Source organism: Spermophilus citellus, assembly GCF_964194105.1.
Source record: "Spermophilus citellus genome assembly, chromosome: 11".
Classification (NCBI taxonomy): Eukaryota; Metazoa; Chordata; class Mammalia; order Rodentia; family Sciuridae; genus Spermophilus; species Spermophilus citellus.
In genome coordinates this window covers 55,216,172-55,239,210 of record NC_138192.1, presented here as the reverse complement: position 1 = coordinate 55,239,210, position 23,039 = coordinate 55,216,172, and the positions used below count along the sequence as shown (strand labels likewise).

The 23,039-nt window shown below is 36.0% G+C and overlaps 1 long non-coding RNA gene across 1 annotated transcript in view; it reads right to left on the bottom strand.

Moving 5' to 3' along the window:
- Positions 1 to 14,267: 14,267 nt before the first annotated feature.
- Positions 14,268 to 23,039, bottom strand: part of LOC308631004 — a 187,929-nt gene continuing 179,157 nt past the window's right edge. Inside the window, exon 3 of the long non-coding RNA XR_014018085.1 lies at positions 14,268 to 15,105. This is a non-coding gene — a long non-coding RNA (uncharacterized lncRNA). The remainder of the gene's footprint in view (positions 15,106 to 23,039) is intronic.

Here is a 23,039-nt window from a genome sequence, read left to right as displayed (position 1 = left end):
TCATTGCTATACAAAATTACATATAAGAGGTTGTGAGGGGAATGGGAAAATAAACAAGGAGAGAAATGAATTACAGTAGATGGGGTAGAGAGAGAAGATGGGAGGGGAGGGGAGGGGGATAGTAGGGGATAGGAAAGGTAGCAGAATACAACAATTACTAATAGGGCATTATGTAAAATTGTGGATGTGTAACCGACGTGATTCTGCAATCTGCATTTGGGGTAAAATTGGGGGTTCAAAACCCACTTCAATCTAATGTATGAAATATGATATGTCAAGAGCTTTGTAATGTTGTGAACAACCAATAAAAAATTAAAAAAAAATAAAAAATAAAAAAAAGAAATAAGTGTTTAAAGTCTCCCATTACGATTACAGACCTGTTTATTTCTCTTCATGCTTTGATCAATTTTGACTTTTTGTATGATGTTATTACATGCAAATAAATAAGAATTTATTTTCCAAGTGAAATCAAAACTTTGTCATTATGGAATGATTTTTACCTCTAATAATACTTTTTTTCTTGAAGTTTACTTGCCAGATAGTAATATAGTGACACAAGTCGTTTTCCTTGTTTTAATTAGTATTTACATGTATTTCTTATTTTATCCTTCAACTTTCAACTTTCTATGTGTTAGTTATAAATATGACTTTTACTTTTCAGTTTGACAACCTTCATTCTTTATAGAACTTAGTTTGTTTATATGTAATGATTGCGATTCTATGTTTCTTTCTCTTCATTTATTAGCTTCTTTTTTATTAATATCTTATTTTTGTATTCCTTCCATGATTACATAGAGATTACAGCATGCAGTTTTCACTCATCAAAGTCTAAATTAATTGGTACACTAAAGACCTTCAGAAGGAATGAAAATAACTGAGGATTTCTTTTTCATTTTCTTCTGTTCCAACTTATTGTCATGTGTTTAAATTCTACATACATATTAACCCTGAAAGCACTTATTGTTCCAGAATGCTGATATTTACTTTGATATATCTATATTTTTATCCTTTGCATTATTTTCATCTCAGTTTTTGCATCAATTTCCTTCTATCAAAAGGAAATCCACAGGGTTTATTTTTATATTAACCTATAGGTGACTATTTAAATAAATGCTGTTTCTCTGAAAAATATCGTTATTTTACTTTGTCTTTGCAGTACTGGGGTATTGATCTCAGGGTCGTGCACACACTAGGCAAGAACTCTGCCACGGAGCTACATACCGAGCCCCTTACTTTAATTCTTGAAGGATAAACAACTATAGAAGTTTATACATAGGCAATTCATGGGTTTCTGTTGGTTCATTTGTTTCAGACTTTTAAGATATTATTCCATGTTTTTCAAGTTCATAGTATTTCTTTTGAGCACTGAATTGCTAGCTGAATTTTAAATTATTAAATGTATTCTTGTTTTTGCTACTTTTAAGGTTTCATCATTGACTTTTTTTCCTGTTCTTCGGAGGTTGTTTTTTGTTTGTTTGTTTTGCTTTGCTTTGCTTTTGTTTTTAGAAGCTTTACTTTAATCAGTCTAGCTGAGGACTGCTTTTTGTTTTGAAATTTTGCAGGTTTCCTAGTATCTTCCATTGCATTTGGAGAATCCACAGCATTATTTCCTCAATGTTGCTTCCACTCAGTACCGTCCTGTGAGACTCTAATACACATAGATTTAACCTTCTCTTTACATTTCTGTGTCTCTTCCTCATTCTGATTTCCATCCCTTTGCCTCTCCTTGTTTCATTCTGGATTTATTTATTTATTTTTCTCTTATATCTAGCTCATTAATTCTCCATCTGGGTGTAATCTAATATTAACCCATTTCTTTAGTTCTTATTTTTAGTTATTATGTGTTTCAATATTACAACTATAATGAGATTTGCTTTTATAGTTTAGTTTACCTGATCTCTGTTGGAATTGTTAAGTCAATCTTTGTATCTCTAAACATCATATTAATTGTTTTAAAGTCTTTTTTCTATTGGCTACAATATTTGGAGGTTCATTATTTCTAGGGTTCCAATATTCTTTCATGATTCAGATATTTGCAAGTAAAATTCATTCAGGCTGCCCAATGTAACCTTGAAATCAAATCCGTATCTCACAAGATTAGAGAGACATTCAAAAACATCATTTTTTTTCTTAGACTTCTTGTTATTACCTATGAAATCAAAACTTACCAAGGGGATGAACAACTCTAAAATACTGGCTTTCTCTCCAAGAGCATGGTTTTCTATCAGATCTTAATTGTAGTAATTCTTTACTATTTTGTTATCTTCTAAATGCCATGAAATCAATTTTAAATATATTTTGTCCAGCATTGCTGGTAGTCCTAAGCAGGAGTCTTGGTTGGATTATCTATCCACTCTCCTATTACCAAACAGGAATCTCTAAATTCACATATTTTCCCTTTGTCTACAGGTACAGCTACAATTATTTTCAACTACTTTCTGGTATCAAGAGACTTGTTGATAATTTTCTCTAAAATAAGTTAATAGTTAATTTTAACAAAAAGAGAATTTACTGGTCTTTATAAAAAGTACTTTTATTCAAGTTCTACTCATGATTCCATGTGTCCTGTGTATTGTGTGCGCATATATTGTGTGTTTTGGGTGAATGCATACTCATTCAAGATTTTCAAGACTTTATTCATTGAATCATTCAACTTTTTTGTTTGAAGCTCATTTTCCTTTCAAGTTGTGGTTTTACTAACAGAAATATACTACTCACACTACAACTATTAACTAGATTTCTGCATGATTCATTAGATTCATTTTTTCTGCTACATTTATAAACATTGGTGGTCAAATAGAAGTACTATGAACTTCTGTGAAATTAAACTACAGGGATATTTAGTAAAGGTATATCTTGAGAAAGCATTACTGAGGAGAAAGAATGTAGAAATGTGTTTCCCACAAGTTCAGTTACTCACTGTCATGACAAAAGAAACCCATACTTGGTAGTTTAAACTATATGAATTATTTAAGCTATATATAAATATATATTGAGATGGACTCCGATAAGGAAGTTCAAGTGTCAATCATGATGCATGGGATATGGCAGCGGAGAATTCCTGGGCTGGGAAAATGGGGTTTATCAAGTTTTTCAGGGAACATTATTTTTAAACTGACGTTATATAGAACTGCTGTAGTATTCAAATAATAAAAGGAGGTATGACTTGGAGTATGATTTCTTATTATAATCTTAAGCTTTCCCCTGATAATACATTATCTTAATGCTCTCCTTGGGATAAAGCACACCTGATCACTAGAGGATAAACTAAAGAAATCTGAAGACCATCATTGCTATTCTATGGTATGATTTTAGTATTTAAATAATAGAATGTATTACAGCACAATTAATCAATATGAACGTATTTCAAGCTTTAAGTGAATAAGTATCCTGATCTAATTAACATAACCAGGACAAATTAGTTAAGTCAAAAGAAATGAGTCTTTTCAGAATAACATCCCAATGGTACATGCAAAGAGATCTTTATTAAGATTGAGATGACCTTTTAGATCTTTGATATTTGAGCCTCAGTTTCTTCATCTAAAAATAACAACATTTATGGCTTTTTGACTACTTCACAAGCTAGTTATAAGAATAAAAGATATAAAGGAAATGAAAACTCTCTGAATATTGAAAATCTGTGAACACCATAAGCCTATATTTTATAATAATAGTGAACAAAGGCATAGTAGGATTCTTTTAACATGACATTTCATTCATATTAAATTGTTACCAAAAGCTTATATGGAATAGTTTAATTTCATATAATTTTCTTCATATCATCTGTTTCCTAAAGCTACCTCATTCTTATTCTTAAAAAAATTATACAAGCATCTATATTCATCCCTCTAGAAAATAATCAGTTATACCTATCATCTATTTATTATCCTGGTATATGCTAAATGAACAAAATAATATACAAATGACTCTCTCAGTTCCCCCACCATTTCTAGTTTTTCTAATAGACCTTGAATGATCTAGACTCAATGATTGTTGTGCCTCCAAAAACTAGACCTATTTCTTTGACATGCTCATGTAACTGAATTTTAAATTTTTGTCATCTATTATTTAATATTAAAATTTATACCTAGGAAACTTTCATTTGTTCTATTGTATTTACAAGTTTTATTTGCATGTTTACTACATAATATTTTATTGTCCATTGTTTTTGATGAGAAAAATAAGATATAATAGAAAGATTTGATAATAAAATAGATTTACTCAGTTTAAATTACAAATCAAAGAAAAAATGGAGAAAAGGCAAATAAAACACAACAAAGATTTTTAAAGCTTTATCAGTTTTTAAATTTTGTAGCAGGTATGAATTCTCCAATAAAATTGTGGAATTGTTGGCTTTAATAATACATATCATTTATAGAATGAATAAATGTTATATAGGAAATTTCCTGTCAGTTATTTAAAGGAGTATACAGAGATCATTTTCTTTTTTTAAATCAAGTTTATAGAACAAGATCTTCAGAGTAGTAGCAGGTTATCATTTTCTTACAACTAAAGGTATGTGTGTTTATGTGAGTATGTGTGTTTCTCTTAAATCTACTTATTGCTGTAGCCAAGACTGCTATTTAGATTCTGGGTTGGTTTTTTTTTTTTTTTAACCATTTTTCTACCAGTTTTCCACCTGATCACATACACTTACCCCTTTTAAAAAACACACACACACAAAACAACACATGGATTTTGAGAAATCAAATTTCCTGCTTAATGCCTCAAGGGGTTTCTTATTATGGGACTGAACTATTTCAATATCTTGAGTGTTTGCCAATTTTTGTCCAATGCTTTTAGAAAAATTTGTCCAGTACTTGTGATAGAACTCTTGTAGATCTCTATTTAAGTTCTTGGCTAAACTTATACTTCAAATAGAAGTGTGAACATGTTTTAGTTTAGTAAGAAAATAAACAGGTTGAAATTAAAGATCACTTTTGTGAAATTAAGAAATCATTCTTGTTAAAGATCCATGCAGAGGTCCTTATCATGACAGGTGCTATAGCATTCAGCATTTTGTGTAAACTTTCAATAGCCACTAATATTTATTAATATACAGGAGACAAAATATATCTCATAATTTAAAACTTAACCCTTCAGTTGAGAAAGGAACTCCATCTACATTAAGAGGCACATATTTAATGGGGAAAGATGGAATATACAGCCAAATCATTGAGATCAGTGGTGTGATCCCATCTTATTACTTACATGTTCTGTTTTGAACATACAATAACTTTCTAAGCATCTATTTCCTCATCTGTAAACAAGATTATTAAATCAGTTAGACTTTAAGGTCACAGTTTGTTTTCAGGCAAAAAGGAAAGATATTAGGGAAAGTAAAAGGCATAGCTAAACCGTTCCTCTAATTAAGTTTGAGCAGTTAGACTATTCCCTCTTTGCTGGCTGTATAAACCAGAGATCTCCAAAGAGTTTTGATGACAAAAATGGCTGAAAGCCACCTGGTTGTGGAGCCAAATATGCCTTTTGGAGAGAGAAGTTTGACTTTTTTTATTGGTTAGTGGAAATTGAGTAAATTGAAGAGGAATCTGCCAAATTAAGAATTTTGAATATTAAGCATTGGCACAAATTCAAAATATTCAAGAACTGCAGAGGAAGGCATTTCCTTTGAAATGTTCTCTAGAATCATTTGTATTTTAACTCTAATATTGTACCATATTAAATAATATTTAAATGATACTATAAGGGTTTTTATTTTTGTAAAAGGAACTTGTTTTACTTCTCTTTTCCATTCCTTGATCAAACTTCTTCCAAGTGTGGCCTTTACTCTTCATCAGCATCCCCTCCTCCCGTACTTCAACCCACTGCCCTGCAGGGTTTGCTAACACCAATTCACTGAGGCTGTTGTTACCAAATTCACCAGTGACCTATTTGTTGCCAAATGAGATAAACATCTCATTTGCAGATGGCTTGGACTTCTCTGCAACACTAATAACGCCTCCTTGAAGTTCTCCCATCTTGGTTCTCCAGGTACCACTCTCTTTACATTTTCAGATTGTTCTGCTACTTTTCCGACCTGCCCTTTTAAGCCGCTTTTGTGGGCTTCTTTTCTTTTTTTCTATCACTTAAAAGTCATTCAGAATTGTCTCTTTATCACATGCTTTGTCTGGAAAACCCCATTTACTTCCAAGGCTATAATATGGACTGTTCCCTCTTCTACTTTTCACAGATTTGCCTCTGAACTCGAGATCTTTACATCCAACAGTTTGCTAGATATTGCCACTTGTATTTGCTACCAATGCAAGTGCAGCATTGCCACATAGAACTCATAAACTTTTCACCCAATCTGGGCCATCTTCCCATGAGCCAACCAGGAGCCTGGGTGTCCTGCCCAGCAGAGCTGAATATTTACCAAGGAAATGATAACTGAATATTTGTTAGGTATATCTTAAAAAGCATTTACTCCTTTGGTCACCTTTGCCATCACTGCCTCCATTGTCTCTCACTGAGGTTGTTATTTTTTAATTTTAATAATTGTTTTGTTTTTATCTAATTTAATTTGTTTCATTTTTGTTTTATTTTAAATAAACCAGATTTTTAAAAATATAATACAGCAGAAGCTTGTGTTCATCACAAGTTATTGTTTTTAACTTTGTGGATCAGTTTATTGGAATGATGAAAACAATCTTTTGAATGCTGGGAACACAACTGGTTGGCCAACATAACTGGTTGGCCTGCCTGCTATTGTACTGTTCTCTCTATTCCAGTGTGGAGAGTGATGATTTGAATCATGGTCCCTCTGACTGCCTCATGGCTGCATTGTACTTGGGAACTTTCTGTGCAAAGGTGCAGGTCAAGATGGCCCAGTTGCTATGGTGACACCTGGCCAGAGAAGGCTCTATGGGAAGTGCAAAGATGTATCATTCGGGACTTGGAGCTCAGGCACCAAATCCTGTGGATAGAGAATTCTAAGCATAACAAGATAACCCTAATGTCTTGCCAGTCCTGCGCCCTTTAAATTGCCTGCTTGGCTAAAACTTTCCCACAAATATCTTTTGATGAAACCTATATAACAAAGGTGCTGTACTAGCTCTGGGTCATTATCTTCCATCAGAGGGTAATGTCCTCCCTGGCCTGAGATCTTTCTCTCTATATGTGTCTGTTTGTCCTTTCTCAATCCCCCATCAGCCCTTGCCACTCTTTTCCTAATTAATGGCCAAGACTGAGACATGGGTTCACAGCATTCCAGTCATTGCAATTTCTAGAATACATACATAATTCCCTTCCCATTATTCCTAAAATAATGTCCAAATTCATTAACAACTTGAATAAGTCCTTGCCTGGACCCCGCCTTGTTTTTGAGCCTCATTTACCACTCACTTTTCTGCTCATCATACCGACTACCTCTCACTTTTTCCCTCTCCTGCATCTTTTGGCCCGCATCCTTAAACAGAATAATTTCTCTTCCAGAGCTTCCATTTCATTTCCTACCCTGTCAAGTCTGGCAACTCACACAGAGGCTTCATGACTCAAGTCAGCAGCTCTTCTTGATACAGCCCTCCTGGCCCCAATGGCCAAGCCTGAGGAAGGTATCTCTATGAGGGTAGGGACAGTGCATATTTTGCTTACCTGTTATCCCTCACCCAGCAGGATGCCTGGCCGTAGTAAGTGCCCAATAGCTATGCTTTTGTTTTGTGTTGTTTTTATCTAATTTAATTTCTTTCATTGTTTTATTATAAATAAACCGGATTTTTAAAAATATAATACAGCAGAAGCTTGTGTTCATCAGGAGTTATTGTTTTTTAACTTTTTGGATCAGTTTATTGGAATGATGAAAACAACCTTTTGATTGCTGGGAACATACAGATATAGACCTAACTGTTGTCTGATAATAGGGACCATTCAGAGCAGGCAAGGCAAAAATGCTGATCATATGTAATATGAACAAACTGTGATTTTATGTATTGATATTGATGATGATGCTAATGACAATGATGGTCATAGTAAAATAAATGTCCTCAGAGTGCTAAAGCCCTAACACAGGTTACTAATTTAAACCTGGCAATCAGCAACACTCATATAATTTCCAGAATATAGCAAACATAACACAAGACTCATTATCCTAATCAAATCATTAAAATTCAGAGGCATTTTAAAATCTATTTTGTGGCTTCCTTAAGCACATTCAACTCCTGGTTTCTCTCTCTGCTGCTTCTTTAAGTGGCTGTGAGCTAAAAAGAATATGAGAAATGAAAGGAAATGAAATTTATACCTCATAATTTTTCTTAGGGTGAATCTAGTTTTTAAAAGATCAAGGTAGGGTGGGAAGGGATAAGATATTCAATAAATGAGTTTGGGAGACTCTTTGTGGAATTCATTATGTTCTTTCTATCCTTTATCAGAATAGCCAACCATAGTTAAGGTATAAGCTAACTATTTATACTAGCACCTCCAAATGTGTCTACATCATTTGAGGGTTTTTTGTATGAAATTCAATGTCCTCTCTGAAAAACAAAAGGTAAATTATTGCTCTTCACTTCTTTTATATGATGGAAATTTGTAAATATGACATGTACTGCCTAAGAATTGTTTCTTTATGAACACTGAATATGAAAGAAATACATAGTGAAAACCAAGCAACTCTGATATCAGCTTCCCATACTGGGATAATACCCCAGATAAACAGCAATAAGGAGAACAGAGTTGCTGGCTCAAACTTGTAGAGGTTTCAGTCCATGATTGGTTGGCCCTATGACCCTTAGGCTCCATGGTGAGGTAGCACACCATGGCAGGTGTGCACAGTGGAGCAAGAGGCTTACCTCATGGTGCCTGGGAACCAAAGAATGGAGAAGAGAGCAGGGTCCTACAACTGCTTTCAAAGGCACACCTCCAATGACTTAAAATACCCCACTAGGTCCCACATTATAGAAATTCCAACACCTTCCAATATCACCAAGCTGGGAACTAAGCCTGTAACACATCTTTGGGAGTGTTTTAGATCCAAATTACAGCAAAGACTATCCCAGAACTGAATATAATTAAATTTCTTAAGGATGCCTGCAATGGAAATAGTCAAAATATATAATAGTAACAGATTTTCTCATTAAAAACAAAACTCATTTAACTTCATGTGTGTGGGTAGTACTTTTGATGAGGTTCACCTGAGACCCATCAACTTGAAATTGGAACCAAGTCTTGCCTTCTGTTACCTAATGATAACGCATGAATGCTTCAACAAAACTCATGCTCTATGCAAACCATTGCAGTATTAGCTAAAAAATGCTTGCAGGTATATTTTTACCCTTGGAAATTAGTGTTAAAATATTCACAATGACCTCTTAGAGAAGCCATTTGCTGTTTATGCTCCCTGCACCAGAGAACATCCTTAACTCTATAAGAATATGAGTCAAAAATTAAAAACAAGCAAGTTCTAAAAATGCTTAGAACTTGTCTCTAAATTTTTCATTTTTAATAATGTAGATGTAGATGAAGATTTGCATCCTGAATCTCCAGAGATTACTTCCAAAATAATTACTTCCTTTTTATTTTAAAGCACCAATGGAATGTATATATAAGGGTATAACATATTCAAAAAGACTTTTAATCTTGATTCTCACTTGGAACACATCTAAGGTTCTTCCCAATTGTTCTCATATGCTGATTTATGTAAGCTGCAGTTAATGCAGTGATTGTGGGCTCTTGTCTGTGTGACTGTTTTTAAGTGCAATAAATGACCTTCTAGTTAATCACACACCTCTGAATGTTATGACTTGGGAAGGGGAGTGCCCATATATAGGTGTTATCATTGCTTTTCTTTTTGGAATAACTTGTTAACTTGTTCCTTTTTATCCTAAACATCTCATATATCATTCTGAGGGTCTCCATGATCTTTGAAAAGACATTTATAATTGAATGAAGATACAAAACCAAAACTTGATATTTTAGAGGTAGCATTAAATAATAGTTTGTGTTATCCTATAGAACTATTATCATATAATTTCAATTTATAATGACAATTAAAAATACATCTCTATACATGTTCCAAGTAGAAAAGTCATAGTCCAAGTGCTCAATTGTGCCTTTGTTTTTTACATTAAAATCCTTATATTTTTCCACCATCCACGCTATTCCCCTTCTCCCTCCCTTTCACCTTCATCATTATACAAAATACATGTATGAAGATGTGAATTTGGTGTCAACATACCTTATATGCAATCAGAAATATGATAAATTGTGGTATAAAGGTGTATTAAGAATTTTAATGCAATAAATAAATAAATAATAATAAGAGGAAAAAAATAAAATCCTTATATTTTTAAGTGACATTGAGCTAATAAGATGCTGTTAGGATTCCAAAAAATCTGATATTCTGAAGCAATATTCAGTTCAAATGGAGCTTCAAATATTCATCTTGGTTATTCATAGATATCCTTCTTATTGATTAAATCACTACGTATTTTTAAAAGGTTTCTCCTAACAGGATGTAGTGCAACCTCTCTATTTCAGGCAGGTTGAATTGAGATTCAGGCAGCCTGAAGAAGATTCACAGAACCATAGGGAGTTCTGACATGTCTTTATTCAATGGGTGGATAATCTGTACAACAGAAAGTCCTATTCCGTTTATATACAGAATTACAACAAAGCCAGGAGTATGCCAAACATGACATCATGTGGTTATATACGAATGCACATGTGTTGTTGTTCCTGACTGACCTAAGACATCTCAATCATCTTAATCATCTTAATCATCCAGGTGAGGGAAACTCATGGACTCCATTTTTCTTACATTTCCACCCTTCTGGGTTCCTTACCATACAATCTATGTGACAGGCATCATCTGTGAAGGTTCCTTGGTGAGGAGGGCAGAGCCCTGTATCTACAATTCATGACAGCAATATAAGGCACAACAGCAAGTTACTAATACACAAACTGTCCTCCACCAACAGAACAAGATCTATCTCCATGGGGCAGCCAGGGTGTCCAAACCATTCTTGTAGGGACAATGTTCAATTTGCTGAGTTTCAAGGGCTAGGGTTTGCAGCATATGGCTTACATTATGATGTTCACCTAATATATACAACAGTGAGTGCCTATGAGGACACAGAGTGCATCACAGGAGGTAGGCAGTATGTCAAGGGTCATCTGAATTTGCAACACTACATTCCATTTGGTGCCGTTCTTCATTTAAGAGGGCAAGGACATGAAGGGTTCTGGACAGTGCCAGTAGTAATCTCCATCTTATTATCAATGGTAGATCCATGTGGCAAGAACAATGCTAATGAGTAATGCTACCACAAAGTACATTACATGTGATACTGTTACTTGAAAGCATCCCAATTGGATGGCTGCTCAGTTAAGGTTTTTTGAAACTTTGCTGAGGCTGTAAGGCCTTCCCTAAATGCATCAGTCTATTTGGTAGGTAAATATGACCATTCATTTTGTCCATATATACATAAAAACCCTAAGGGGATGGATAAAAATGACTACCATTTTGTGACTTCCAGGTGTTAGAACTATTAACTATTATAGTTCATAAAACTTACAAGGTCCACTCCATAGATATTCACACACCTTATTTTCTACACACTAGGGTACATTTTGGTCATGCTCAACAGCTTCAGCAGGGAGCCATCCTCATCCATCCTATATTGAATAACCAATAATGGATTGTCAGAGATCCACTGGCTATTGTACATCTTTAAACATATGACTCTTCTATAATTTCATTGAGAATCAGTCATGTACCACATTCACAAAGTTCAGTTAAAGGTTGTTGGTGGATTATTTCATCATGGCAGGTCATTTGCAATGCTAGGCAGCATTTCTATGCATATCCAACATGCAGACTGATTGGCAACAGTAGCATATGTGTTGCCCAGTTAACCAGCATATTGGCCCATACATGCCTATGGGCAAAAAAGGACAAGGCAGTTGTAGGTACTAACAAAGGCAAATCCCACCCTCTGGTAAAATACAGAATTTGCAATTGGATGGGTACAACAGTTTGATGCAGCAAGGCTTCTGTTGGGGCAAGGTCACTTCTTTAACTTTGTTCATTCAAAATGCAAAGTCTTTTGGTCCAACCAATTAGTGTGGGAGTCTCAGCGGCACAACACAGTCCCTGTCTTAAAAGGCCATCCCACTGTTCTACAGGTTATATGGCACATGGAATGACTAGGTGATGCCTAGATGCTTGGCCTATTCTTGTGTGTATACACCAGTGAAATGAGTCCCTTGGTTACTCTCTATCACCAAGAGCCAGTCATATGCTGCACATAAGCATTCCAGAGCCTATGTCATTGTTCTTTGGTTAGGATGTCATGCTGGGAAAAGTGGCCAAGAGCCCAGTTGCAGTATCTATCTACACAAGTAATTGCATACTTATACCATTCAAAACTAGGCATGGGTCCTATAATGTTCTTTTGCCACCAGGTGAGAGGCATTGACCCATATGTCACCTGGCCCATGTTAGCTCCCAGCTGTTGGGGATGTTCCTTGGAGTAAGCTATATGATATATATATATATATATATATATATATATATATATATACACACACACACACACACACACACACAAATACATCTTGTATGTCAGTCACTGTTACTGGTACACCTCAGGTCTTCATTGTGGCTTACATAATTTTTTTTGACTGATGTGCAGAAACCATATATGCAACCTTCAGAGGACTTCATGTTCAGTGTACAAAGTATCAGGGCTGTTTCTAGCTAGCTGACTTTTGCCAGTGTCATGCAACTTCATCATTGCGGGGGAGGCCACTGGTGCATGTCTTGTAACATGACACCTGTTTCTGGTGGTCTAGCTCCTGGAGCTCCTGCCACAGCATTGGCATGGATGATGCATGACTTGCTAGTTATTTAACTGCCTTGTGGAAATCCCCAGTGCAAGTCCCTGATACACTGCCCAGCTATCAGTACATATCATTATAGGGGATACCTCATGAAACCACTATCCAGACAGCGTATAGCTCAGCCCATTGGTTATTCTGTCCTGTACTAGTATCAAATCAGATGGTGCCCGTCCACACTGGCAGTTGTCCATAACTGAGCTGTCAGTGTACCAAGCATTGAATGGTATAGGTAGCTGATCTTCTAGGTATGGGCTTGCTTCTGGTTCTGCTTCCTGTGTTTTAGGTAATGAGCCCAAGCACCTCCTAAAGTTCAGCCTGCAGATGGCTGGTTGACAGTGTGCTTTGTTATTGTAGGCAGGGTCCCCATTTTGTAGGATTGATGTCTATAGTCCTACTCCAGGACCATGTAGCCCAATCATACACTCAACACATAATGGGATATGGAGTAGTCATGATAATAGGGAAGGTCGTGGTAATAGCCTCAGTGGTTAGTACGGCAGCACATACAGCCACTAACTGATTCTCCATTAGAGAGAATGCTTCTATCCTTCTACCCCTTTCTACAGTTGGGACCAAAATCTAGTAGTTTGCTTTAGCTTTTCAGATTTTTGGCATATTCCCCACCCAAATCCTTCTTGGGTGATATATATCTAATTTTCAAGGTCATCCAGGATCAATGACATGTAGCACACAGGTGCTCTGCGCAATGAGTTGGCCCCCAGGTGCTTGATCCATTTTTGTAGTCCAGTCCCATTTTGCCATTTCTTCACTAGACCAAAAAGGAGTCTCATCATTTGGGCCAGATGGTGTATAAACATTTTCCAATGCCTGACAATCACAGAAAGGTTCATAATTGCTTTATGGTCATGGGAATGGAGTAGACCTGGATCTTATTAATAGTTGCATCTGGGGTAACCTTTGTCTTAGCCAACCAAACAACTCCCAAGACCTTGACAGCAATCCATATCCTTGCACAATTTTCTAAATAGGCTAGCTGAGGTCCTCTTCTAGTGATCATGCCCTAGCTTCCAGGGCCTTTTCTTTATCCTCTTACATCTTGCCAGCCTCCCACAGAGGTGCACGGGGTTCCACTCCTGGAGCTGTAAGAAACACACATCCAAAGGCCATGTGTGCACTGTGCTTTTCCAGGCTCTCTCTTACTTGGTTTAACACCTTTTCCAACCCCATAGGAATATCATCAACAACTGCCATTCCTGGGGTGGGGACCAGGTATCCAGGAGGCTTGATTCTGGATAGCACAGGCTTGTGGCTGTCCACCCTCCAATACCCACTCTGTAGGTGCAGAGGGTACCACACAGGTCTGCTGTGAATCATGCCAACTTTACCAACTATAATGCAACCGCTGTATCTCAGGCAGGTTGACTTGAGACTTGGACAGACTGAAGAAGATATACAGAGCTATAGGGAGATATAACATGCCTTTATTCAATGGGTAGACAATCAGCTCAGCAGAAAGTCCTGCTCAGCTTATATACAGAATTACCACAAAGCTGGTAGTGTGCCAATATGAAATCATATGGTTATATAAGAAAGCACATGTATTGTTCCTGAGTTACATAGTGCATCTTAGTCATTGCTTCCTGGACATCCGGGTGAGGGAGCCTGATGGACTCCATTTTCCTTACAAGGGAATTTTGTGTGCTTTCCAAGATGGGCTAAGTAGCTGGGAGACAAAGTTAGGAAGAAGAGTTCCTATAGAAATTTTGTACTTCTGATATTTGAACCATGTGGGTATTACATACTTAAAAGAGATATGAAATTTAGTGGAAAAAAATCAGCTGCCTCATTTTATTTTTTTTTTCAACTTAAAAACATTTTTATTAGAGTTATGAAGTTGTTTTATAAATGCACATTTTTTTTCTTGATAAAAAAGACCCACATGTTCTAATGCTTAAAATCACTTTCTGAAGGGAGGAAACCATTGCCAGTGGAAAACCGTTGAGAATTTAGATCCATTTTCCTTCTCTTCAAACCCTAGAAATAAAGACTATAGAAATTGTTTCTGTAACATTAAAAGTAAAGTTGTTTGCCTCTGATTGAGATGTGCAGTTTGATTGGGAGATGAAAACGACTCCCTGACCTGAGCTCAGAATCTCAGGAAGTTGTTGGGATTATTGTACATTATCCATGAGAGAGGGATAAAAGGATAGGGGCTCCCAGGACAAGTTCCGGAGAATCTCCAGTGTGCTTCTCCTGTGGCTGGCCTCTGGCTTGCTGGTCTCCCACATGTGGTCTGCATTATCACTCCAGGGCCTGGAAGCCATAAAGAATAGTAATGCATACAGGAAGTGCTTTCAAAAAGATAAGCAAAGTGGCTCAACAAAAGAAAATCAAATGCCCCTGTTTATTATTATCATTTGGGAAGGAAACAAGGACTAGACAAATGGAAACTGGTTTCTATCCACAGTAGGTTTTCCATAAGCAGACTGCAAATTAATTTGCATGATTTAGTGGTCATGACAAGATGTTTGTGAACACTGACCTATATTAGATACATATCATATGCAAATTTGTATGGGGAACATATGAGCCCTTTCTATCTCGATTATAGGCTTTGGAGAGGAGGTAAGATGACTTTGGGGAGTCAAAAGTATACACTTAGGATCAAATCCTGGCTCCACTAGTTAGCAGGTAGAAAAGCTCTTGGGCCATTAGTTTCCTCTTCTGCAAAAATGGGATAATAATAGTACGTCCCCCCACCCCAGTAGTTTTGAAGTTTAAATGAATTAATATTTGTAAAGCACTAAAAACTGGCTGGCACATAGAAGGGTTAAATCTGTGTTTGTTAAAGAAAAGCACATATAGGTAATACAGCAGAAGTTTGCTTAAGTAAACTGCATTCAATTCTCATAGACTCAATATGCTATTGCCTTTGAAAACCATCTTCTGAGGTCTTAGGACTTGAAATGTTCATGGTTGTGAGGTCACTGCTAGTTCACTCTTGCTCCTACCAGGAGAATGGTCTGCTTATCAAGCAAGACTTGGTATGTTTCTTCCCTGTGTATTTTTGACAGTTACTTTTGTTTAGTTTTTGTATATATAAGTCATTTTACTAAGTCTATTAAATATGCATTCAAAAGAGTATTGTATGAGAACTAGGTCAAAGGTTTTGGAGAAACTTGATAAAGAGAAGTCTTGGATTAGTGTTTATGAAGCAAGTGAACAGACTGAGGAAAAATCATAGATATCTGGAAAGATTTTATGCTGAAAATTTCTTTTCATATATCGTAAGTTCTGGCTTCACTTAATACACACTGATCCTGGAAATTGTAGAAAATGCATTGTGCATTGTGGGTGTGATTCGTGTAAAAATTATTTGACACAGCATTCCAAGGGAATGACCCATATGGAATAGCAAGGCGTAGCTCTACAGCAACATTTGAGCAAGTTCATATGAAATTAATATTTCAGCTAAAAGAAAATAATTTAATTATTAAGGAGCATTATAAATGGCTATTTGCATTAATAAAATTTTCCATAAGTGACAGTGAAGGGAGGCTTCTGAAATTTGGAATACCTGTCTTAGATTTAAACCCAAGTTCTGTCTCTTACTAGCTATAAAATCTTGAAAAATGATTTATTTAACTTCTCCAGGAGTTGAATTCCTTATTTCCAAAAATAGGGTCTTGATGGTGCCTATGAGGTTATTGGGAGGATTCGGTACAGTATTGCATTGAAAGAAAGTACTCAGCGCAACGCCCAACACATGGTAGACATTGGTCACTATTTCGATTATGATTTCCTGAATTCCATTCATCACCTAATTTAGCATCATATGATAGTTGTTATTGAATATATGTTCATTATTTTTAGGTAATGATAATGGTTACATCATTCAGGCAGTAAATGCTAAGCATACCATTTGTCAAACACTAAGAAATTCTGAAAACATTCAAGAATTCAGATGTAATTCTGACCCTTTCAGAAACTTATGGATGAGCTACATGTTAGATTAGAAGTTGGGATGAACCTAGCCATTTTTAATCTTGTCTTTTAATCAAACATTTAATAGAAAAAAAAATCTGATATTGATGACTATGCCTAAGGACCTAGCTGTGAGAGTTACAGGTTTTAGCAAATACTCATTCATCCTTTTGCTCAATAAACATGTATTTATCAGGATATATTCTACAGGAAAATAGAGTGAAGGTGGACAATGGAATAACTATACATAATGAATATATTATAGAGGAACTCAGAAAAGGTGAGAAATGACAGTAAATGATAAAAAGGTGCATCATATTTCTAAATATTTCTACTATACTTTATCCATATATAAATCTATAAATCTAAATAGACTGGCCATAAAACCACACTTGATGTCAAATAGGATAAGGTCTTCGATGTTGATGAAAGTGTGTGTTGTGGGTATGAGTGTAGAACGAAGATTGGAATGAAGATTGGAGTGAAGACGAAGATTGGAATTCTGACTCTGCCACTTACTAGATGTTGGACATGGGGAAATTTACTAAATTTATTGAAATTTCCAGCTACCTGGATCAGCATTTGACAGGGAAACTCTGCCATCCTTATAACTGCTGTTGTCACAATAGGTAGAATTAATGCTATGCACAGGTTGCATGGCAATTGCCAAAATATATTTGGCAAATCACAGGCTGCACAGGCTCTTCCCACAGACTTCCATGGAATTTGTGGCTCGGCCTTGTGTTGTGCTACTACTAAGTCAATTTCCAGTAGGACACTAGTTTGTTGTTTTTGTTGCTTTTTGGAGGGGGCGGGGGATACCAGGGATTAAAACCAGAGATGCTTACCACTGAGCCACATCCTCAGACCTCTTTAAAATTTTTAATTTTGAGACAGAGTCTGGCTAAGTTGCTTAGGGCCTTGCTAAATTGCTGAGGCTGGCTTTGAACTTGTGATCCTCCTCTTCAGCTGCCTGAGTCACTGGGATTAGAGGCATGTGCCTCTGTCTAGGCACAGAAAGCTGCTTTTTTGTTTTCATCTCTTCTAATATTTAGTAAAAGTATATCTTCAAATTGTATGCCTCAAGAAATTAAACTTACTCAATGAATCGTCTCTGTACTTCTAAATAAACTCTTCTGATGTTTTTGTTTATTTCTTTGCTCTGTTTGGTTCTGTTTGGGGATGTGAGGGGACTCCTGATACTGTATTGCAGGTTTCTATAGACCTTTTGTCTGTCGCTCCACAAGTTATACAAAAACAATTTAACACAGACTTTTTCACAGGATAGTCACCTCTTTTGAATACCTCCTCAATAATTAGCTAGAATATTTGATGATTATTGAAAACGTTTAAGCTAAAATTCTTTCTCTGTGGATTAAATACTCCAGCACCAATTCCAGATGCCTTGATCAATGAATATTCGTTAATTGGTTTATTTTGCTGAGTGATTGAACTCCCAGGCCTCATACAGTGTCCTTATGTACAGCTGTGTAAACTCTATTAAATAAATCTGAAGCCTGACACATTCCAGAGGCAATAAGGAACAAGAAGCCAAGAACCTCATCTCCAGCATGACATCTTCCAAACAGCCGTAGCATCTTGCTGACATAAAAGCAGCTTCAGGAGATTATGGACAGTATGACAAAATAAATAAATAAATAAATAAATAAATTAATTAATTAAATAAAAAAAATTAAAAAACCCAAATCACATACTTATAGGATTAAAAGAAACAAATAGTAAAAGTTCCCAAATATCATTATGTAATAATAAAAAGAGGAGAGGGAGAGAGAGAGAGAGAGAAATCATTTTCAAATAGCAAGCAAGAATTAAATGCAATTTCATCAAATCCCCACCAGTTCCAGCTTCACCAGTACAAAATTCCAAATCAACATCTTAGGAGATGGATGTGCTTAAATCTGAACCCTGGGTATGCCTCTGAGTGTAATAAGTGACCTTATTCCTTCAGACAGACACACAGGGAGGATGAAGAATTGCCCTGCAATAGCCAGTGTGTGACAACTTTAACTACCTTTGCTCTGATTCATATAACACAATCATAATTGGAGGAAAACTGGAAATTGCATCTCATCACATTAATCTCTTATCATACTTGCTCCACAAAATGATTTTGGAAAAATTAGCTTGCATGTTAGGTTCTCGGAAACTCAGCTCTTTTTTCACTTCTAACTTGGAGATGATTAGCTAGCTTTGAAGATAAATTGATTGATTCTCTACACCTCTACATCCTAAGCACTTTTCAATTTATATCTAAACTCATTGCTTTCACTTATCTGTGACAGAAGGAAGCAGAAATGGCATTATATATGCTCTGTTTTATCTAAGACCAAAAAAAGCCAGATGAGGTGAAAGAAAAAAGAATACACCGAAAAGTGCTATTTCCTGCAGGGTTTTTGTTTGTTTGTTTTTGGTGTGTGTGTGTGTGTGTGTGTGTGTGTGTGTGTGTGTGTGTATTGTGTTTTGTTTAGGGCTCCCCAAAGACTCTTTCCTTCTCCGATTTTCTAGCTTTTTGGCTATTTCTTCAATTAGGGTCCAACCAAACCCCTCAAACTTCTCTGTCTTACTTAAAGGGAGAAATTCACTTGGAAAGAAAGGGAAAGACATAGGAAAAGAGAAAGACATAGGAAAGCTGTTCCAATGCCACATTATCACAGAAGCTGTCCAGAGCTAGAGAGTAGATTCTGCCAACATCAATAAAAATAGACATTCATTCCTTGTATTGTCAAGGGGCCTTGCCCTTGTTTTATGGAAATCACACACTGGATGGCTTTGGGAGGCTGGGAATGAAGCATTGAGGAGGAATACACCTTTGAATTTGCAAAGTACTCCTCCTACCCTCTCGAATTCAATTCAGCACAAAGGAAAAAGCTGACATTCTGTGTTTCAATTCACAGTCTTTCCCTCACCTAACAAGCACTTAATTCACAGCAAATGTAACTCATGTCCTTCAGGGATGCACAAATGGTGTTTTGTTTTTGTTTTTGTTTTCCAGCTCATCCATGACTATCTCCCTGTCCCACCCTCCATAAGGAAGAAGATCTGAGAACCAGGCATTTTCCTTGGGTGATTCAAAAACTTAAATGGAAAAATATTTTGGCTCTAAGACTAAGTTTTAAAGGTTGCACTTTCCTGTAGATGATGCCACATCTGCTTATGTGTGCACGCTTGCACAGGCGTGCACAATCACACAGAATGAGGGCTGTCCCATTTCCCCTATGCCCTCTCTGTTTCTGACTTTCTTACACACCCTCCTTCCTGTCTCTGCATTACTTTCACCGACTCTTATCCGAAGGCACTTGATGAACTAAGCTTGCTGGCACTATCTGGCTGACAGCTCCACGTGCTGTAGCTAAAAAAGACGATTATCCTGAGAATAAAGTAGAAATACACTAAGATGTCATTGTGTTGTGAATGGAAATTCCCATGTGTGCTTCAATATGCTGACAATAATTAATTCATTACAATGGGATGATTTAAGCAATAGAGAAATTAAAGTTTCTAATATGCAATACATTATTTTAAAACATTGAGAATGATGACTCTGTCAAAATAAGGTGTCTGGAACATATTGTGTGTTTCTGTCCCTTCCAAGGAGGAGTTTGTGGAGAGGGAATTAGAAAGAGAAACAGAAAATACTCCTTTAGTGATCGATATGATTCGTCAATTCATTCACCATATAGTTGTTCATTTAGCTACTATTTTAATATGTATTGCAGGTCTGACACCATGCCAGTCAGCACTAGGTCTAGGGGCAACTATATCAGGCATTCAGCATACTGCAAAATTTAAGAAGATACCAACAAACACAACACAAAACCCAGTCATCAAGATAATTAATATCACAATGCAACATTTTAAAAAAATTAATGTAAAAACTCAATGATGAACAAAATATCAAATTTTAAAAACAGGATATGATAAGGGCAGAATTAAGGTGTACAGACAATTTGTGCAAGTTCAGATCAGATCTTGTCTTCATTGTCTTTATTTTGTTCAACATGGATTTTTTTGGCATTAATTTTTATTTAAAAAAGTATTGAATCAAAATGTTGTTTATGTTGATTGCTGAGATTTGCTGCCCCCTTCAATGCTGCTATCACGGTAATTATCTCACTATTTCATGTTAATGTGGAGTTCATTCCAACTCCCAGGATCAATGGTATCCAGAGTTTCTCCTGTGTAAAGCATTGCTGGTTGCTGGGAATGTACCCTCTGATTTCCATTCTTTCCAGCCTTTTCTGAATTCCTCACACCATATTTAATGCTAAGAAAATATTGTTTCTATAGTTAAGCAATTTCTCTGTCCATGATTGTAGAGAAAATTTCTCATTTCAGATATAATTTCTTATCACAGCCTTCAATATACTCACGGGTTTCACAAAATGTGCACTGAGTTTGGATTAAGGCAACGCTTGCCATCTTCTGAGCTTCTATTCTGCATGGCACATTAAGATATACCATTTACAAATTCAAATCGTCACACATGTACTTTCAAAACCTGAAGTGGTCAGAAGCAGAAAGGTGCTGATAGATGTTCAGTATCCTCTGCCTCTGACATTCATTCTGCTGGAGATAGCTTGCCTCTCCTTCTGAAGTTGCAGAGACTTCCTCCAGCCAAGTCAGGAACCTTGTAAAAGCAACACTGAATAATGTACTAATTTCAAAATATGGCTTTAAGATGCAGATCCGCTACTGCAAGTTGCGGTGATGTTGAATTGCTAAGTAATCCCAATTGACCTCAGTTATGACACATGTAAATGAAGCTATTGTCATAAGCATATGCTCAGGAAATGTCCAAAGCTACCATTCTGCTGGGATCTCCCATGTGTTTCAGTTACTTATGATTGTTCCCACTACCTTCTTGCAAGAATTTTATATTTTTAAGGAGCAAATTTTATGGTTAAGCTTTGACTAAGCATAGCAGAGGAAGAGTCCTTTAAAATATGGGCTGCTAAGTATACTATAGTTAAATTAGATCTTTGCCCCACTAGTGAAGACATCAATTTTAAACACTAGTACACTGATGTCAGAGACAATTCAATAAGGACTGGATAAGCGTTTTGATCCAGATGCTTATTAAACTTGAGTTTCCCTGCTCCAATTTAAGGATAGAGAAACACTGAACCATTACTAAATACAGCTTTTGCATTTCCTCCTTTCTAAAAAGTTGTGTTTGTTAATACTACTAAAGTAATAAAACTTACTTTTAGAATTCCTCCTATTTCTAGAACTTTCTATGGTTTTGCAAAGGGTAATTGAAACTTCAAAATTAAAGTTTCTTAATTTTATACTATTTAATTTGAGACTTAATCTCTTGGTAAATTATTTTGTCAAAATTAAAACCATCAGGGGGTATACTAGGATGCATTAGTACCTGTGACTATTTAAATGTAGGCTTTTGTAAATGGGGAACAGCTTTTCTCCAGTGGTGAGTTGTTATTGCTGCATATGCATAATGTGAACACATCGTCAGGGCTTTATTATGTGTCTCAGAAGAAAGCATTTTCCTTTTTCTTCTAAGTAAAGACATATGGTGTCATATTAAACAAATAGAATGGTAGCCAGTGGAGTATGATCCCTAGAAATACCCATTTGGAGGTAGAAGATCCAGATACTTGAGTCAGCTCCAAAGAAGTGATTCTAGGAAGTTCCTGTTCTCAGAGTACAGTAATCCCTGTTTAGGCATGCAGGATTAGTCCTAAGACCCCACTGGACACCCGGAACAACAGATAGTACTTAACCCTCTATATGCTATATTTTTTCTTATATTCCCTTTGCCACATAGTAGCAAAGTTAATGTGTTCTTTTTCCCTAGTGTCTTTCTTGCATAACCACCCTTGCACTTTGGGGTCATTATTAAGTAAAATAAAGGTTACTTGAACACATGCACTGATATATTGTGACAACTGATCTGATAACCCAGATAGCTTCTGGGTAATTAATGAGAGGGTAGCATGTACATAGTGGATACACTAATATAGGGATAATTCACATAGAGTGGGATGGCATGAGATTTAATCATGCTACTCAAAACAGATGCACAATTTGAAATTTATGAATTATTTATTTCTGGCATTTTCCATTTAATGGTTTTAGACTATTCAGTTGACCTCAGGCAACTAAATCCATGGATAAGGTAGGACTATGTCACAGCAATATATGTTCATTATACATTTTTAATTACTTACCTTGGAATCTCCCAGTTCTATTAGGAGAAGATTGTCAAAGAGCAAAAAAAAAAA